Source organism: Musa acuminata, chromosome BXJ3-4 (genome assembly GCF_036884655.1).
Source record: "Musa acuminata AAA Group cultivar baxijiao chromosome BXJ3-4, Cavendish_Baxijiao_AAA, whole genome shotgun sequence".
Lineage (NCBI taxonomy): Eukaryota > Viridiplantae > Streptophyta > Magnoliopsida > Zingiberales > Musaceae > Musa > Musa acuminata.
This window is the reverse complement of record NC_088352.1, coordinates 10000434-10005921: the sequence shown is the minus strand read 5'-3', so window position 1 is coordinate 10005921 and position 5488 is coordinate 10000434. Positions and strand designations below refer to the sequence as shown.

General features: G+C 38.1%; 1 non-coding gene across 1 annotated transcript; it reads left to right on the top strand.

Annotated features, from left to right (window-relative positions):
• The first annotated feature begins 688 nt into the window (after nt 1–688).
• LOC135637430 (U6 spliceosomal RNA) lies at nt 689–791 on the top strand. The gene has a single exon (XR_010496278.1). It is a non-coding gene; the product is annotated as a U6 spliceosomal RNA (small nuclear RNA).
• The last annotated feature ends 4697 nt before the right edge of the window (nt 792–5488 follow it).

Here is a 5488-nt window from a genome sequence, read left to right as displayed (position 1 = left end):
TCCGGTGGCTCCATCCAGGTGCGAAATCTCATATGGCAAATTACTAAGAGTGATCCATGCTTCATCGTAATACCATGACAGCAACCATTGATCACCACATTATTAAACTGATAATATAAACAGGAAATAGGAGAATCTTACTGCACACATTTCACGGACATCTGTTATCTTCTGTGATCCATTCTTGATTAACGAAGTGCTTTTCTAATGTAGCTACTGGGCCTCTCCTGCAAGTACTGGTCTCCGAATGAGTGTGCTGTGTTAGAAGTCCATCTCACCAAAGTGTGGGCAAACATGAATTCAACATAGATTTCTTCTCTGTGAAATAAATCAACATTGACTGCATTGTTGATCGATTGTGTTGACCCCCACAAAATATGATTTGACCATGGGTTCGAGAATTGGACATGTTTATTAGGTGTTAGAAGCCCAGCCCAAAGTTGTGCATCGAAGCTTGCTCAACCAAATCTACCAAGCTTTACGATCTGGGCGGATGAGAAAGGACGGCTTCGATGCGTTTGGGGATTGTTCGAGGAGGATGCAGTCGATCAGTTATACAGATGCCGTTCGTTCGACAAAGCGACGGTTTAGATTTGGGCACGTGGTAAGAATATTTATTTTTAATCCCATATCGGTAATGAGGCGATTGCTTCGCGTATTCTTATACCGCAGAGTTGGCAGTGAGATTGTCTCTTCGGAGACATCCGATAAAATTGGAACGATACAGAGAAGATTAGCATGGCCCCTGCGCAAGGATGACACGCACAAATCGAGAAATGGTCCAAATTTTTTTTCGCTCTCGGCATTCTTTCCTTGTTCGATCGCGATCGGGCTGCTCTTCTTATGCTCTTTTGTTCTTTCTTGCTTCGCGTTCTTCTGCTCTCTCTGTCCCAAAATCTTCATCTTTTTCTCGTTCTTTTCCTTCTTATTTCCTTGATCAAGGCACAGGGAGGAAGAAAGCTGCTTCTTCGGAGTGCGGTCGTGTTCCTTGTCCTCGTTGGTCAGTCCATGGACGCTGGTCCTCTTCCTCGCTCGCTGATCCACACCAATGCGGACGCCTCCGGTGCATTTTTCTCTTTTCTCGATTCATAGAGTTTGATCCTCCGATTCTTCCCTAGTATCCGAGTTAGGGTTAGGTTTAGCGTTTGATGCTGGGTTTGCTTGCCTTATAGTAGAATCAAATCGCATGATGAAAGCGCATGATGTGCTGCCCTTGGTCCGAAGCGCCGCTGCGAGGAAAAAGATTGTCCGACATCACCAACACGGTGAGTTCGGGGACGGCCGGAATGATGGGTGCCGATGTCGATCGAGGTAACTCCAATGTGATTTCTTGCCGGATCTCCAAAGATTGCATCGTCCAGCTCATGAAGGTACCTTTGGAGATTTTCTTTTTGGTCTCCCTTTTTCATCTTTCTTTCATTCTTCATCTGCATTTAGTGTTTGTTTCTAAAAAAGATGTTTGAAAATGCTTTTTTCTTTACATGATCAATATGAATTCCAGGAAAATACTGCCTTGTTGAACCTTCCTGCAGAAAATAAGTATGTAAATTGTAAAACACAAATTACTTCTTGACTGAAAAATAGTCCGTCGAAATTCTTGGACCAGCTATCGATTGATATGGTTTGATCTGTTGTTCGTTTTGGCAGCAAAATCATAGAACTGAGTAGCACTGAGTTGCAAAAACTCCAATTTGAATTGCAGAAAACCAGTCAACAAAACTGGCAATTGGCCCGGGCTAACTCACACATGCTAGGGGTTGATTCCTTGTCCATTTTCTTTATTGTTTCAGTTTGCAAAAAAGATGCATTCTTTATCTGTTTCGTCTTTTGATTCGCAGGAGCTCAACTTAGGGAAAGATAGAGTATGTTTTCTTGCCTTATGGTTTGGCTCATTTGTGATTTTCGTTTGCTATAATAGGCGATTTAATTTGATTTACTTTGTGTCAATCGATTGAAGTTGCATGTCAAGTTATTTTGACTGATAATATTTATTTGTTTATTTCATGTTGCAGCTAAAAGTATTAACAACATGAGCTTGGTTGTACCTTATCAATCCTTAAACTAAAGACTTCAGAATTAGAGGTAAGGGGGATTATTATAGTTTCATAATTTGTTTTCTCCTCTCTTAATCTCTATGGTGATATATATTTTTTCTTTACTCTAACTTAGGAGAAAGAAAAATTGATCAAAGATCTCCTTAACAAAATTGGCTCAGAGGTATCCAATGGTTTGTTTTGTTTACATTCAGGCTGCCCTTTTTTTGCTCATACTGTTATTTTTCTTTCTACAAATTGCAAAAGGTAGGAACCACCAAGTGTGAGGAGGTTGAAGCAAATGCAACTCAACTTGCTAATGACAAGAAAATCTGCAATCCCAATAAGAAGCGCAAGTTAAAACCACAGTGTAATTCAACTCACCACTATGAGTGAAATTAGTGGTTCTGCATCTGATTTCAAATCTCTGTGTTTGTTCTTCATTCTTATATCAGTTTTATGGTTCTGCAGCTTTAGGCCCTACCGCTTTGGTTCATCAAGTGGCATCAGAGGGAAAGGTTGATGGTAGAAGGTAATTCATGTTTTGGATAAGCTTTGAATAATTTGTTAATCTTTAACGACAATGTAAATTCTGATGCATTCTAATTAATGAAGAAGGAGGTCCTTACGAACAAAATCCAGTGGCTTGAAGTCTGAATCATGTGAATTTGTGAATGACTTGCTCAAAAGAGATGATGGCGGATCTCCAGTGACCCATCAAGTGGGCCTAGAGGAAAAGGTTGTGGGAAGAAGGTAATGCACATTCTGATTAAGCTATAGGCCCCCCCTTTTTTTTCTCTGGAGAGCATCATTGAACTCATACCTATTTTATTTTTCTAGAAGTTCCTTCCGAACAAGATCCTGTAGTTTGAAATCTGAATCACATGAATCTATGGAGTTGCACAAGATTGATGATGCCATACTTCCAGTGACTTGTCTGGTGCCATCAGAGGAAAAGATTGATGGAAGAAGGTAATCCATGTTTTATATGGCTTTGGAATGGTTCCTGCTTTTTAGTATTTAAAATTTGAGCATTTTTTTCTAAAGCAGAAAATCCTTGCGGAGGAGATCCGGTTATTTAAAGTCTGAATCATGTGAGCCTACTGAGAACTCAATCAAGATGGAGGATGCCAAGTTTTTAGTTTATACGATCAAGAATGAACGAGTAAGCTATTGGTCATGGAGATTGTTATACTTCTTCCGTATCAAATATTTCTGTTGAACGAGTAAAGAATGAGAAGCATAATTCAATTGGGTCTTCAGAACTCGGGAATCGGGAGTGCCAAAGAAGATCCTCTGTTGGAAGGCCATTGCGGAAGGCGGCTGAGAAGGTCGGTTCTTGCAAAGAAATGAATCTGAATGTAAAAATGTGAAGATCATAGTACGATTCTGGGTTATCTGCTTACATCACTAAAATTTCAGATGGTGCTAGCTGAGAGCTGCTGATATTCTTGGATCCACTTAATATATCTGCTAGATGAGAGCTGGACATGCCAATGTTTTCTATGTTCTTGATATTTTGTGATGACATGGTGAAATGTATTACTGTATTGTAAGATTAATTAGTAGGAACCCATAGCTTAGTTTTGCAGCTTCTTTCCTTTCTTTTAGTTTGCCCTGCACAAAACAGGGATATTTTGAGACAAAATAGTAGTAGCATTATATGTTGTATGATTTGCTACGATTGAAATTTATATTTGTCTCAAGGAAAAAATGGTGCTTTGTTTTTTCTTGTTTAGTGATTTAGTTGTTTGGCATACTACATCCAACATGAGAAGTTTTACATTATGATAAAATATTGATTGATGAGCCAATAAAGTTGACTTGTCCCTTGTTGTTGTGGAATGTTATTGCCTCTAAAATTTGAATGCTCCTTGAGAATATCTAGAAGAGTTTGTCCTTCTTGTTTGGTATCCTCAAGAATTTATTTGTTAGCATATAAAATTAGTTATTTTTAAAATTTTATAAAAAAATATATAAACATGTTTTAATATAAATATCATAATTTAAAAGGAGTTTATGATTTAGATAAGAATATTTATCACTCCTCAATTTATTGATTTAGATAAAAAAAAATCCATAATAAGATAAAAATTATTGAGAGAAAAGAAAAAGCATGCAATTACAACAAATAGTTTATGGAAGTATTGTTTGAGTCGAGACCTAATAAATGATTAATGAATTTTCTCTAAATGTACATTAAAAATATAAATATATTCTCTATATAAACCACGAGTTGCAGTTGTGGTTGTTCTACTGATATGACTATATTGAGGGCACATGACTAACTTAAGGAAAGCACAACAACTTTGAGCCAAACTGCGGTCGCCTTGATGATGTATCGTTAAGTTAGAGAAGCATGGCTAACTTGGAGTTTCAATCGTCATGATGCGATCGACTTGAAAATGCACCTTTTAAAGCCTTGGTTGACCTAGAGTCACAATCATCTTGAGGATTTATAATTGACTCGAGGAAGCAATCGTCTTGAAGAAGCATGATCGACTTCAAGTCAAGACCTCGTCTTATTGACGTGACTTCCTTATGGCTTGACCAACTTAAAAATATGGCAAGTTTGACCAACATAAAGTTGCAACCAACTTAAAGAGGCAATGTCATCTTAGAGTTGTGATTGTCTTGTCGATGTGGCTCTACCATTTTGAGGACACATAACCGACTCGAAGAATCAAAGTGGGCTTGGAGGTTAAGGTGCATATATCTTGATGATGCATGAGAGATTTGATGAAAGAATCAACTTGAAGAAGTATGCCTAACTTGGAGTTGCGGATGCCTTGACAACACGACTGCCTTTAAGGCTCGACCGACTTGAAGATGCAATTGACTTGAAGAAGCATTGCCGACATGAGTTGCAAATAACTTAAGGATACATGATTGACTTGAGGAAACAATTGACTCAAAGAAGCATTACTGACTTGAGGAAACAATTGACTCAAGTCATGGCTATTTTTATGATGTGATTGCCTTGAAGGCTCAACTGACTTGGTCGCATGACTGGCTTAAGAGGCACAGTCGACTTAAGAGGAAAAACCAACTTTAAACTAGGTTAGAAGCATTGTTTAGAGTAGCTCTCAGTTGGGACTTGTAAGGATCTTCTATGAAGCATGACTTCTTATATTCCCCTCACTTTCTAAATCTTATCTAGCAATGGCAATCTTATGCACCTGTTTAAACTAGTACCAGTTATATCTCACTCACCTATGACTTCTTATGAAGTCAAGGATATGAATTCAAAGGACCTTGAGGCTGCTACACATCTTGTATTTTAGTATGGCACACATCAAGGGAGCTAAAGAATAACAGGGTTGAGGCAGTATTTTTCTTCATGTGTGAAGAAGAAGAGAATAATGGAAGAGTAGAGAAGAAGAAAAAGATCTAATTCTGATACAGACTGAGATAGAAGGCCACTTCATTTTTTATATTCTTTGGATGATGCTATG